This window comes from Eptesicus fuscus, chromosome 5 (assembly GCF_027574615.1).
Source record: "Eptesicus fuscus isolate TK198812 chromosome 5, DD_ASM_mEF_20220401, whole genome shotgun sequence".
NCBI lineage: Eukaryota > Metazoa > Chordata > Mammalia > Chiroptera > Vespertilionidae > Eptesicus > Eptesicus fuscus.
In genome coordinates, this window is record NC_072477.1 from 104,207,957 (window position 1) to 104,223,302 (window position 15,346).

A 15,346-nucleotide genomic window follows, 5' to 3' on the forward strand; every position below is an offset into this window, starting at 1 on the left:
CTGCCCCACCCTTAAAGATGGTGGTGCCCACAGCCAATAAGGAGGGAATATGCTAATTGATTGCCCCACCCTTAAAGATGGTGGCGCCCACAGCTACAAGATGGCGGCGCCCAGTCCCCTCAGCCCCGCTGGGGTGGCAGGCACATGGCAAGGCCAGGCCTGTCCCCAGGCAGGCACGGCCACTCCGTGCACCTGCCTCTGGAGTCCCCCAGTCCCCTCAGCCCCCCAGCCACCCAGGGCTGGCCCAAGGCACAGGCAAGCCTCAGATGGTGGCTGCCCAGCCACCCAGGGACACCTGAGGCTCAAGTAACCAGGGCTGGCCGAGGCTTGCGCTGCCCGCAGTGGCAGCAACAGAGGTGTGATGGGGCATCACCTTCCCCTGATCACCAGGTCGCCTCCCACCCCTGAGGGCTCCCAGACTGTAAGAGGGGGCAGGCCAGGCTGAGGGATGCCCCCTCCAGTGCATGAATTTTCATGCGCTGGACCTCTAGTAATATATAATCAAATGCAGAATAAAGATCACCAAGAAGTTTCTGGAGTGAAACCTTCCTTTCAAAAAGGGACAATGTACCCTCCTGTTATTATCATAATTAGCTAGTTAATATTAATAATAGGAATGAAGCAAAGGGGAGGCTAGACTTTATAAACATGGTCATCTGCATAAAGCAGCTATAGCTTCACACTCACCAGGGATCCAGTGGTCCATTCCCTACAGATCATTGGGGAAGAGATTGAACACAGGGGCAGGTGGACACACACACAGTGAAGTCAGGTGACATAGGGAAGGTGCTTGCCTGTCAGTCTAGCCTGGGGATCAATGGATTGGCTAAGGGGATAGACACCATTAGAAGCCTGAAAAGGTCTGGGAAGCTGATTAGCTATTTTGAATAAGCTTCTTGTTCCCCTCAAGCCTGAAAATACATAATTCTAGGCAAACAAAGACATGCTTGTTTGCTTGTGCTCTTCTTGCTCTCTCTTGTTCCATGACCTGCACTCACCCATGTGTGCACCTGTTTTCCATAGCCCTGTGGCCTTAAGCAGTCCCATGGCCCATGGTCATGCAGACCTCACATGTATTGGATTTCAGCTGGAAACATAAGCTAAGCTAGCCAGATGCTGGACTGGACTGTACTTTAAAAGAGCAGAAACTATGGATAGTGGCCTTAATTCTGGTCCCGCTGAAGACACGGTTGGACTTTTACCATGGCAGGACAGACAGAGATGGGACCTTGGAGGAGAAGCTCCTTAATTTTACATCATCAATAAAGCTTTCCATGAAACCCTATCCTCCCATGAGGGCCTCAGGAAATTTTCTCACAGTTCCCCAAAAACTCCACTTCTACCAAAAACACTCCTAGAAACTCTACCAACAAATGGATAATGGTTATCCGATGCTGATGTGATTGAGTCGTGAGCAGAAATGCCATGAGGCCTGATACAGCACAGCTGCCATGTCTTGGGAAATGGTCCCTGGGATAGGCAGCAACTAGATTTAGAATGAATCTGTTTAATTAAAGAACAATTGCTCTGAGAAAGCAAGATGCAAGACTACAAGTATAAGAAGAGAACAAAAACATTTTTGAGAGGGTTGAGGGATTTGTGATATCCCTCACACCAGCACCTCTAATATCACTAAAGGCTTTCTCTCCATTGGGCCCTTGATCTGGACATCTTCATGCTTCCAAATTATGCCTGCTTTGGGGGCATGCGAGGCTGATAGAGAATGTGTTAAAGCAGATCCCCCAGTGAAGCAAGGATTTCTTAAACAACATTTGTGGGCAAATGAAGGAAAGGTCCTTTCCCAGTTTCTTTTCTCCATGATGAATTTGGAAGAACTCAAGCTGACATCACTGTGTGAAATTCAGCATAAAAAAAAATCCTATTGCTATAATGAAATGTAGAAGCTGTGTAGAACATGTATGTAGTTGTACTTTTAATTGTATCTGCATTTATGCAAAAACTTGTAATAGAATGTGAAAAATAACTTCTGGCATATTTTTGTTCCTAACAATTTTGCAGTTAATTCATTTATTTGGTGGATTGGGTGAGAGGATAAAAAGAATAGGAAAGGGAGTGAAGTCAGGGAAAGGGAAGAATGATGAGTGGCGGGGCTGGGGGGGGGGGCGGGGCTGGGAGAAAGGGCTGTCTAACAATTCCTTGTTACCAAATGATGTCTAATAGTGATTGATCTGATTTGACCACTATGTTGGGTGAAATAAAATGGCCAAAATAAACTTGTGTAAACTATTTCATATTTGAATTATATTGAATATTTGGATAATCTGTTGTTTTTCTAAAACTGTATCTACAGCCTTAATATTTACCTTTTTACCAAAACCTTTCACCAGATAGAAAAATTTTTAGTTCTCTTTGTGTATTTTGACCACACGTAATTATTTCCATGGGTATACACCTCATATTTCCCAAAAGACACTTTTCTTGGGGAGGGAGGAACCATGCTTTAAACGTTTTCCATGTGCTTCCTTGTGCAGATGTTTAATGAGCAGTTGCCGGGAGCCTGATATTTGGAAAGTCTGGCTCATTTTCAAGGCTATGCATTTTAATGGTACTGACAGAAAACCAAATTTTCAGATTCCAATTATGTATTTTATGTCCTAACTTCATTTTAATGTTGATTTAGTCCAATATCTTATTTTCTCTACCATACATAGTAATTAACTAACTCATACAAATGCTTTGAAGAATAATGATTAAATGAGATTTGGCTCAGTGGATAGAGCGTCGGCCTTGGACTGAAAGGTTCCAGGTTTGATTCTGGTCAAGTGCATGTACCTTGGTTGTGGGCACATCCCTAGTGGGAGGTGTGCAGGAGGCAGCTGATCGATGTTTCTCTCTCATCAATGTTTCTAACTCTCTATCCCTCTCCCTTCCTCTCTGTAAAAAAATCAATAAAAATATATTTTAAAAAAAAGAGATTTGGCAACCAAAAGTAAGTACAAAAAAATATCTCTAAATTAAGATAAAATTAATGAAGATTGATAAAATATACCAGCTAGTTGTGATGTAGAAATGACGAGGGTTATTAGTTACACTAGAGGCCTGGTGCATGAAATTCTAGCACAGGTAGGGTCGCTAGGCTTGGCCAGCGATCAGGGCCGATCAGGGCCTCCCTTCGTTCCGCACCGCCCCCTGGTGGTCAGCGCATGTCATAGCGAGCGATTGAACTCCTGGTCGGTCAAACTCCCTAGGGGACAATTTGCATATTAGCCTTTTGTTATATAGGATTTTAAGTTCTTGTATAAATATTTTTGCAAACCAATTTCATGTGGCTAAATGGAAAATGATTTGGATAAAATAGATGCAATTTTTTGTGTAATTCTAAGTTATAAGAGAAATTTAAAAATTCTGAGGACTTATGATAGAAATCGCTAAGACTATAACACTCTTAGCCTCTTGAACTCTGCTTAAATAGAGTAGGTACTAACATTGTTTGGACTTTTAAGTAATCAGTTTTTGATTAGATAATACATGTGCGATAAAAACATTCAACAAAACTAAGTCTTTCTTCTACTCCTGTGTCCCAGATCCTGATTTATTTCCTTGAAAAAACTTCTCTGTTCCTTGCATTTTATCAGAGACATTCTGTGTGACTACAAGTAAAATTTAGTTCTAAATATGCCTTTCCAATTTTACAACATGAATGTTGGTATACTGACAGAGAGTCCTACACCTTGCTTTTTTTCACTTACCAATATGTCTGGAGTTTGTTTCCTGTCTATACATGTGGGTCTATCTCATTATGGATGGAAGGAACATAATTGGTTAGGCCAATATCCTCAGCTCAGCACATTCAAGGTTGTTATAAAATAAAGATCATTTTCAGTGGGTATGTCTTCTTCATAGCAGGTTCAGGCTTTTGATGTGCCATATAAATTATTGCTGATAATTCTTGGCTATAGATCACACTCAAACTCTCCATTATAGCATTATAAATTATGTTCCTAGGGTCCTGCACCTTCATGCTTCAGTTTAGACTGGGTATTATTCAGCCCATCTGTATTACCATCAGCCTTGAATTTTAACTTGAAACTTTCCTACTTTTGAATTTCTCCTTTTTGTGCCCTTCAGTAGCCATGTATAGAAATGTTTGTAGAGCCGAAACCGGTTTGGCTCAGTGGATAGAGCGTCGGTCTGCGGACTGAAAGGTCCCAGGTTCGATTCCGGTCAAGGGCATGTACATTGGTTGCGGGCACATCCCCGGTAGGGGGTGTGCAAGAGGCAGCTTGTAGGGGGTGTGCAAGAGGCAGCTGGTCGATGTTTCTCTCTCATCGATGTTTCTAGCTCTCTGTCCCTCTCCTTTCCTCTCTGTAAAAAATCAATAAAATACATTAAAAAAAAAAAAAGAAATGTTTGTAGAAGTTAAAATTTATTGAGTCTTTGAATGTCTGACTATATCTTTATTCTGTTCTCATAATAAATTTGATAATTTGGTTATAGGTATCTAGGTTAAACATATTTTCCAATAATATTTTAGGCATTAATCCAGGATTAATTATTTCTATTAAGAAATCTAATTTTCTCTTCAAATGTAACCTATTGCTTAGATCTAAAAGCTATTAGGAATATCCATTTTTGGTTTTCTGACTTGCAATGATAATGTGCACTTTTTTCTCTTTTGTCATGCTGTTCATTTATTTGGGTTATTCATTTTAATCTGGAGAATTGTATCCTTTGGTTCTGGAAGTATTCTTGTATTATTTCTTTGATAATTTTGATCCATCTCATTTTTTTATCCTTTTTGCTCTTTCTGGAACTCACATTTCCTGGAAATTTGGCCACTCGCTTCAAACCTTATTTTTGTCTGATTTATTTTATTTCCTTGTATAGGATGTAAGTACTATGAGGGCAGAGATTTCTTTCAATTTTGTTCACTTTGTATTTCCACTTCCTAGAACAGCGCTTAGAACATGGGAACTACTCAATTGAATAATCTCTTTCTGTTCTGTATCTAGCAGATTTCTTCAACTTTATCTTCCACCCATCTATTGGAATTTTAAGATATCTTCTGATTTTTATTTTTTAAGAATTATTTCTTGTGTTCTGATTTGTATTTACTATAATACCTTGTTCTTCTTTTATTAATGCAACTAGTGGCCTGGTGCACAAAATTTGTGCATGGGTGTGGGGGGGGTGTCCCTCAGCCCGGCCTGCACCCTCTCCAATCTGGGACCCCTCAGGGGATGTCTGACTGCCGGTTTAGGCCTGATCCCACTGGCAGTCGGACATCCCTCTCGCAATCTGGGACCGCTGGCTCCTAACCACTCACCTGCCTGCCTGCCTAATGCCCCTAACTGCTCCCTGCCTGCTTGCCTGATTGCTCCTAACCACTCTGCCTGCCAGCCTGCTCACCCCCAACTGCCCTCCCACCAGCCTTCTCACCCCCAACTCTCCCCCCTTACTGGCCTGATTGCCCCCAACTGCCCGACCCCGCCAGCCTGATCACCCCAACTTCCCCCCTGCCAGCCTGATCGCCCCCAACTACCCCCCCTCGCCGGTCTGATCACCCCCAACTGCACCCCCCTGCTGGCCTGATCGCCCCCAAGTGCCCCCCCTGCCAGCATGCTTGCACCAAACTGCCCCTCCCACTGGCCTGATCATGCCCAACTGCCCCCCACTGCTGGCCTGCTTGCCCCCAACTGACCCCCTGCTGGTCTGCATGCCCCTTACTGCCCACCCCCACCACTGGCCTGCTTGGACCCAACTGATACCCCCCTGCTGGCCTGCTCACCCTTTCTAATTTTTTTGAGGCAACTCCATACTGTTTTCCACAGAGGCTGCACCAATCTGTATTCCCACCAGCAATGCACGAGGGTTCCTTTTGCTCCACATCCTGGCCAGCACTTGTCATTTGTTGATTTGTTGATGACAGCCATTCTGACAGGTGTTAGATTGTATCTCAATGGAAGAATATATTGTTAGGGCAAAATTTCTAGGCGGCAGGAAGACATACAGCCAGGCACTCAGGAGATTCAGAAAATGCTTTTTCTTGCAGGAGCATTGGTGCCATGGCTCAGGGGAATTTGTTTCCAAAGCTGAGCCCTGATTGCAGCAGCCTCTAAGGTCTTTGTTCCCTGTTCCTGGGCTTTTCACAGGCTTTTGCAGCTCCCCCTATGAAGGTGGTAAGGGGACTTGAGACTAAATTCAAAGGCCCCTGCAAGATAAGCATTCAAGGAAACAGGTTTTTCAAGGCTAGGGTACAAGCAGGAAAGGGGTTGGAGTGAGGAATGCAGCTACATGCAAGCCTGGGTGTCCACAGATGTCAGCTATTGTCCTTTAGTCATCAGGAGATGAGATGATGTGAACGAGATGATGTTTTGACTCCTGGTGGGTCTGCCTATCGGTTCTGCTTGCTGGACTCAGAGCTGAGTCACTTCCCCAATTGCTTCACACAGGCCTTGAAAATGAAACGTTAAGAAAAACTTAACTCTCTATTCATATAAGAAATGTAATCCCCTATACACATAAGTATATGTGTTCTAAGATTTAAAATAATATGATTACTTTTCAGATTAATTCAAGTGTTCTATCTATCAGGTTGTAGGTCTCCCCTAACAATACCATGTTCATGGATTGGCAGAATCAACATCATTAAAATGTCCATACTACCCAAAGCAATCTATAGATCCAATGCAATCCCCATTAAGATATCAATGGCATATTTCACAGACCTAGAATGAACTCTCCAAAAATTCATATGAAATAAAAAAAAAGACCCCAAATAGTCACAGCAATCTTGACAAAGAAGAACAAAATTGGAGGGATCACAATACCAGATATCAAGTTATATTACCAAGCCACTGTTCTCAAAACTGCCTGGTACTGACACAAGAACAGACATATAGATCAATTGGACAGAACAGAAAACCCAGAAATCGACCCAAGCCATTACACTCAATTAATATTTGACAAAGGAGGCAAGAGCATACAATGGAGTCAAGACAGTCCCTTCAATAAATGGTATTGGGAAAATTGGTCAGATACGTGCAAAAAAAAAAAGAAAAAGAAAAAGAAAAGAAACTAGACCAACTTACACCAGACACAAAAATAAACTCAAAATGGATAATGGACTCAAACATAAGACAGGAAACCATAAAAATCCTAGAAGAATCCATAGGCAGCAAAATATAAGACATATGTTGTAGCAATATCTTTACTGATACAGCTCCTAGGGCAATGGAAACTAAGAAGAAAATAAACAAATGGAACTACATTAAGGTGACCAGATTTTAACATTGGTAAAGCGGGACACCATTGACCGGGGGCGGGGGGGGGGGGGGAGACACGTGTTTTTTTAAAAAATATATTTTATTGATCTTTTAGAGAGGAAGAGAGAGGGATAGAGAGTTAGAAACATCGATGAGAGAGAAACATCGATCAGCTGCCTCTTGCACATCCCCTACTGGGGATGTGCCCGCAACCAAGTTACATGCCCTTGACCGGAATCGAACCTGGGACCCTTGAGTCCACAGGTTTCGGCCCGGGGGGCTGTTCTTGATTAAAAATTTGGTCTATATTGTAATCGCTTTTGTTTTTTTTAATAAAAGGAAATTCACTTCTTAGATCCTCTTTTCTTACTCATTATGTTAAAAATCTAAAAAAATAATTTAAAATTATATTATAAATTATTATATACATATTGCTTAAAAACACAGTAAGTAGGTACATAATTACATGAACATATTTTATTGTTAGTTTATAAATTAAATTAATTTGATTGTTATAAAGTAACTATGTTTTAAAAATTATTTTAATCCTATATTTCTTTCTAAATAATAACAATACTAACTTGTATTATTTTTCCTCTGAATTTGCCATAACGTAAGTCGTAAGTAGTAAGTGTCACTTTCAAGGCCGGCGCTAGACTTTTTGCCGCCACTATAAAATATAAATAATATGAGTACTGTCTGCTAAATTCAAGAAAATTTATGTATTTATGAAATAAATAAATAAATTACTTACCTAAATTATCTGAATAGCTGATTTGTAATGACATCACTTGTTTAACTAGCTTACTAGCATGCAGTACGATGTGTATCGTCTGAGAGACAGTTACAAAATGTTTTCATCGTTGCCAATCCCAAAAAATGCCATTGTTCATTAAGTCCAAGCAATGGTGGTCGAATTCTAACAACTGACCAACAATGCGAACTTTGATAAGCAGTTCTCGATAATCAGTTCTCAACAATTATTTGTTATTATTAAAGTTTAACATTATAAAATTAACAAAAATAATATAAAACTCATATCCTGGCTAAATAGCCACATGGCGGCCGAAAACCGTATATTCCCTTCCCGTTCTCCCGCCGTTCCCTAGCTTGTCATGCATTCTTTCCAAAAATCGGGACTTTTTTAAAACGCTGCGGGACGCGGGACAAATTGTTAAAAATCAGGACTGTCCTGCCAAAAGCGGGACGTCTGGTCACCTTAGGTATTACGCCTGTAGCCAAGGGAAGCGGCATTGGGGCAATGCAACTTCCACCTCACCCTCTCAGCTTCCTGACCAGGTGGCTCTCTCCCGCCCAGATTCCTGTTCCTACCCTGGTCTCCAGGCATCCTCTGCCATTTCTTTTGATAACTGTCTCCTCAGCTGTGTCCAATTTGTTAATTCCGGTTGATGTTCTCTGATTTAGTTGCTTTTCCAGTCTGGCTCCAGGACAAGGTGCAGGACACATCTGCCTATTCAGCTGCCATTTTCTTCTCCCCACAATTACAATGTTCTTGATGTTCAAGTCCAAATCATAAGAGAAGTAAAAGAGATGAAGATTTTTCTGCCATTTTAGTTACTACTTTGTTAGTGATGTATCTGTCAAATGTGTTCACAATAAGAGATTATTGGGGACAGTACCTGACTTGTCTGACATTTGCTAAGAAACAGAAGTCAGAGCTTGGGGCAGAGAACCATCACTTATCAAGACAAAGGGAGGTGGGGACAGGAACTGGATGAGCACAAAGCCTAAAAACAACATTTCAAAATGTCCTCAGAATAGTCATTGCAGACAGCTCTAGGGTTCAAAATATATGTTTACTTAGATATTTTGTAAAAATATGCATAGCATTTTTTGTCTACATATATGTGTGAGGCAAGAGAGCCTTTAAAGTGACTGCTTTAGCTGACCTGAGTTTATGTGTAAAAGACTACCTAGAACCTAGAGAGAAGGTGCAGTGGGAAAAACTGGCCATGTGAATGGCACAGGAATTTGTCCTTCTGAATTTGAACTTTGATCTCTGAAATAAAATAGAGGAAATAGCACGCCCCTCATATATTCTGACTCTGAAAAATCTTGCCTTTTCTTTTTTCTTTTTTTTTTGCTATATTTATTTGTCTTCCTCTCTGCCCTTATCACACACCACCAACACCAACAACATCATATGCACACACATGTTATCAAAAGATCACTTAATGTCTTTGCTAGTCCATTGAGTGTCCTATCATATTGCCAGGAGGCTTCCCTTCATTCCTTCCAGGAATAAAGATCATGCAGCTGCTTAAGAAAATCCATGAAGTTATGCAGAGTAGAAGTAGAAGTAGTGGACTGTGTGGTATGTGTTTGTATGTGCACATTTGTTCAGTGTGTATTTATGTGTATATGAGTGCATATGTGTACATGTGTGCACATTTTGGGTGGGGAATAATCAGAAAGGAGAGATAAAAAGAAAAATCAAGTGAAAGAAACTAACTAATACCTGAGGAATTATGGACTAAAATAAAGTCAGCTCCCTCAATAACCCATCCACCCACCACGCACAAAAAAAGCAAAATAAACTAGAATTAGGAATGGAGAAATGACTTTTACCTAAGGGGTGGAAAGCATAAGACAAAAAGTAAGCAAGCTAAGAAAAATAGACCTCTATCTCAGTATCTTTTTAACCAAATTCAAAATGTACTGCCTATAACATTGGCAGTTTACAATAGCAATTAACTTCAATCCTATGCTCTAATTAACCTCAATCAACAAGTCTAAGTAGGTTAATTAAACAGGATTTGGCTAAGCATGAAGCATAAAACTACAGCTGTCTCTTTAAGGAAAGTCACTGTTTACTTAAGATTTTTAATTTCTTTTAGGGTACAAAGCATATCAGAGGAGGGAGTGGGGTGGAGGTGTCATTCAGAGAATCTCCCGGGCAGCCTCTTCTCAGGGTTCTTTGGTATTAACCATCCACATATAGTTCAAATATTCCCTCCAGGTGACCTACATTCACATCCATCCCATCCCTTTGTTGATTATTCTGCTCCTACCTCATCATCCCACTCCCTTATATCATAAATTTCTTCAGGACACAGTGCTTATTTGATTCATCTTTGTCTACTAAAACTCATCAATCAAAGTGCTTTGTGAGTAGTAAGTGCCCAATTAATTATTCTACTAATTGGATTTTCATAAAAAATGCACTTTTTTTCTCTCCACACCCCTAATTATATTTTGGATTCCTAGTATTTAGGATAAAACAGTACAGATTCTGTGGGGTAGGGTGCCGTCCTGGTTGCCTCTCTGGTCCTTTACTCTGTCATTCACAATGGGATCAAGAAGACCAATTTAGTCAATGGTGGCATCAAAGGTTGTGAATATTCTGTTTTCAAAAGACTCATCAGTATTCACACTAGGAGTTCCATGTACAGAGGCCACTGCCATGGCTTCACAAAGTCAAACAGTCTAATTCTTATTCTGCATTGGTTTTATCATTATTGAATGTCTACTGGATACTGTATCTAGATGAATATGATTTTTTTTTTCTTTTCATTAGAAGCATTTCAAGTTGAATAAGCATATATGCCTTCTCAATCTCAGATCCAAAATAGGCCCACCTGGTAGCTGACACTCTGAAAGTGAATGTTAAAATTCTTCTTGGACATGAGTGCTGAGATCACAGAATCTAGATCATAACGAACCTTAGGAATCAGCCAGTTCAAACTTTTCATTTTACCGATGGGGAATAATAACAAGGGACAGGCCACACACACCACTGGAAGATTCACCCCAGACCAGAGCTTGTTCTCTGTCCTTGCTACCTCTGTGATTGGTGGGGAGCTGCTGTCACTCTATCAGGAATAAGAACACAGTGTCATGCAGATGTGCTACAGAAAAACATATGACTGCAGAATCCAATTAAATTATTAGGTATTCATTACAGATATGGTGTTATCTGTACCCACACTAAGGAAAGGGTGCTACCACGTTAGGTTCCCCACTCAGGGCCAAGAGCAATGCAAGGTACTTATTACCACAGTTAAATGTTTTTGTGTGTGTATGTATGTGTGTATGTATGTGTGTGTGTGTGTGTGTGTATATATATATATATATATATATATATTGTATATATATTAAGCCTTTATTGATTAAAGTATTACATATGTCTCCTTTTACCCCCATTGACCTCTCCCCAGCCACTCCCACCCCCCAAAACATGCCCTCACCCCTCTAGTGTCTGTGTTCATTGGTTATGCTTATATGCATGCATACAAGTCCTTTGGTTGATCTCTTACCCTCCCCGCTCCCCTGCCAAACCTCTGAGGTTTGATGATCTGTTTGATGCTTCTCTGTCTCTGGATCTATTTTTGTTCATCAGTTTATGTTGTTCATTATATTCCACAAATGAGTGAGATCATGTGATATTTATCTTTCTCTGACTGGCTTATTTCACTTAACATAATGCTCTCCATGTCCATCCATGCTGTTGCGAATGATAAGAGTTCTTTCTTTTTACAGCAGCATAGTATTCTATTGTGTAAATGTACCACAGATTTTTTAATACACTCATCTGCTGATGGGCACTTAGGCTGTTTCCAAATCTTAGCTATTGTGAATTGTGCTGCTATGAACATAGGGGTGCATATATCCTTTCAGATTTGTGCTTCTGATTTCTTGGGATATATTCCTAGAAGTGGGATCACTGGGTCAAATGGGAGTTCCATTTTTAACTTATTGAGGCAACTCCATATTGTTTCCCACAGTGGCTGCACCAGTCTGCATTCCCACCAGCAGTGCAAGAGAGTTCCTTTTTCTCTGCATCCTTGCCAGCACTTGTCCTTTGTTGATTTGTTGATGATAGCTATTCTGACAGGTGTGAGATGGTACCTCATTGTTGTTTTGATTTGCATCTCTCAGATAATTAGTGACTTTGAGCATGTTTTCATATGTCTCTTGGCCTTCTGTATGTCCTCTTTAGAAAAGTGTCTATTTAGGTCCTTTGCCCATTTTTTTATTGGATTGTTTATCTTCCTTTTGTTAAGTTGCATGAGTTCCCTATAAATTTGGGGATTAAACCCTTATCAGAGATAACATTGGCAAAATGTTCTCCCATGCAGTGGGCTTTATTGTTGTTTTGTTGATGGTTTCTTTTGTTGTGCAGAAGCTTTTTATTTTGATGTAGTCCCATTTGTTTATTTTCTCCTTAGTTTCCATTGTCCTAGGAGCTGTATCAGTAAAGATATTGCTACAACATATGTCTGATATTTTGCTGTCACATTTAATCTTAATAAGAACTAAAAAAGATAGTTAATTTAACTCTATTTTTAGGTTTGAAAACTGTGGGTCAATATTTTTTCAAACCCATATCTCTAAACCCTATGTGTTTAACACCAGTTAAGCTAGAAAATCAGGCAAGTTAGGCCAATGATGACATGAGCAGTCCTATCTAACACATTGGATGACTAATTCATAAGGAACCAATTATGCCTGCTCTCCCCAATCTTTTGTTGTCCACTGTTTATAATTGCTTCTTGTGTTGAACCCAGTCTAAAATTATTCTCATCACATAGCCCCTAAAATTACACTTTCTCTTAATTCTGCAGTGCCTGTTTAAGGTAATTTTATTTTCTGGTCACTTAGGCTAGAATCTCTGAGTCATCACCGACTGCTGCTCTCAAGATGTTGCCTATCCTACCTCATGCAAGATCCTTCTACATCCTTATAGCCACTGCTCTTATTAAGGCCTCTTCCTAGGTCAAACATCTTCTCTCTCAATCCAGTCTATCCACTGAGACCCGATTATTCATCTTATAGACCACTTTCAACCTAAATATTACGTTGTAGGGTAGTGCATTCCAACAAAACTTTCTGTGATGATGGAAATGTTCTATATCTGCTCTGTCCAGTATGGTGGCCATTGGCTATACATGGCTATTGAGCACTTGCAATGTGGCTGGTGTGACTGAGGAACTGAATTATTTTCTATTTTATCTATTTTATTTTAATGGATTTAAAATTAGTTAATCACATGTGGCTAGTTGCTACCATATTGGATAGGGACACTCTAGGCAAAAAGATCTACTTACTATCTGTAGGAACCATGCCAGGTCCCCGGATAGTCAAGGCCTGTGGGAGCACAAAGGCCTTGTTATCAATACACCAGAATGACCAAAGGCCACTCTGGGCATGTGCCTAAATGGAATGTTCAAGAACTCTGAGCCTGGGAATCCTAATCAGGTCAAGATACCATGAGCGGGTACAAGGACACAAGGTACACTGTGCCCTTCTGTAGCAAATAATGATTGATATAACTATTGGCATGAAGCTTTCTTTGTCTAAATTGTATAAAAGTAGGTTACTGACCCACTAGATAGCTGGAATCAGCTGAGGCGGGAGTGAGAAGAAGTCTGCTGGAGAGAACAGCCTGGCAGGAGAGACAGAAGTTGCTGAGCCAGAGAGCTCAGATACTGCTACAATATGAGGCAGTGAGTCTAGGTGGCAGTATGTGGCTGCTCAGATAATAGTTGTGGGTACTGATGGTGATATGGCCACTGGCATCAGCAACAAAGACTCATTCTTATATACCCACAGTCTCTCATGGCTTCTCCATCTAAGACCCATTGTCCTAAGAGGTCCATTCCCTGTTACTAGTGAGCAGAGAATAAAGGAGGAACCTGGACTAAGTTCCCAACTATTAGTACAGTGGGCAGGGTTCAAGCAGGAACCAGCCCTGGCATAGTCGGATAAGATAATTTAGAAAAATACATGGACTAACAGCCACTCAGAACAACTCAGAGCACCAGAGTTCATGCAGGGCTCCTGCTGTGTGCTCTGACACTATCCCTGGAATATGACTTGCTATTTTCCTTCCTCACATATCCATAAAAGCAGGAATAGTGCCTGTTTCTTTCACTGCTATATCCTCAGTACCTAGATAAAGGCTTGACTGTGGTAGGTTCCAAGAAACATTTTTTAAAATTTATCTTTATTGTTGAAATTATTATGGATATCTCCTTTTTATCCCCATTGACCCCCTCTACCGCATACCCACTCACCTCCAGGCCTTCACCTCACTATTGTCTGTGGCCATGCATATATGCATATAAATTCTTTGGTTAATCTCTTCCTGTCCCCCAATCCCCCTCTCACTCCTTCCCTCTGTGATTCACCATTTTGTTCATGTTTCTATGTCTCTGAATATACTTTGTTCATCGGTTTATTTTGTTCTTTAGATTTTACATATGCATGAGATCATGTGCTACTTGTCTTTCTCTGACTGGCTTCTTTTTCTTAGCCTAATAATCTCCAGGTCCCTCTATGCTGTCTCAAAGGGTAAGAGAGCCTTCTTTTTAAAAGTTGCATAGTATTCAGTTGTGTAAATGCACCACATCTTTTTGTATCCATTCATCTACTGATGGGCACTTGAGCTGTTTCCATATCTTAGCTATTGCAAATAGCACTGCTATGAACATAGGGGTACACATATTCTTTCTGATTGGTATTTCAGGATTTTTAGGATATATTCCTATGAGTGAGGTCACTGGGCCAAGAAACATCTTTTAATGAATAAATCTGTCTCTTCTACCTGTCTATCTCTTTCCTATTATTCAAGCTTTGCTAACATTTATATTTTTCAAAAAGTGAATACTATGCAGTATTGTGTAATTCATCTGACATATGAAATTTAGTACCATTTGTATTTTTAAATATATTATTGTGTACTTTGTTAAAAATGGCCAGAAACAAGGCTATTTGGCCATTGGACCCATAGCACCAAATGCTGGACACACATGAATATGTTGCTCAGTCACTATTCATTCAATAATGGATTGTTTCCCAACCTCAGTACTCCCATTAGGTCCCAGGATACCAGCACATCATTTTTTTCTCTCAGCTCAGGCTCTGGCTCATCCTAATCCTCTGTTCCAGTGGAAACTGCAGTGATTCTACCAATAAGTCTCAATTCTCAAACCACAAAATTGAATCTCAGCTGATCTCAATCTAGAATTGGTTTTTCACTCATAAATTCCAGAGATATTCTTGTCCATGCTTTGTTCTGACACCTAAGAAAATACTAGAATGATAAAGAGAGGAGACCATGGAGTGAGCATCACAACAGCCATATTGCCTCTCTTATT

The 15,346-nt window shown here is 40.4% G+C and overlaps 1 long non-coding RNA gene across 1 annotated transcript in view; it reads left to right on the forward strand.

The window, feature by feature from the left end:
- The window catches only part of LOC129149035 (uncharacterized), a 50,251-nt gene that overhangs the window by 15,656 nt on the left and 19,249 nt on the right, over positions 1 to 15,346 (forward strand). The window lies entirely within an intron of this gene.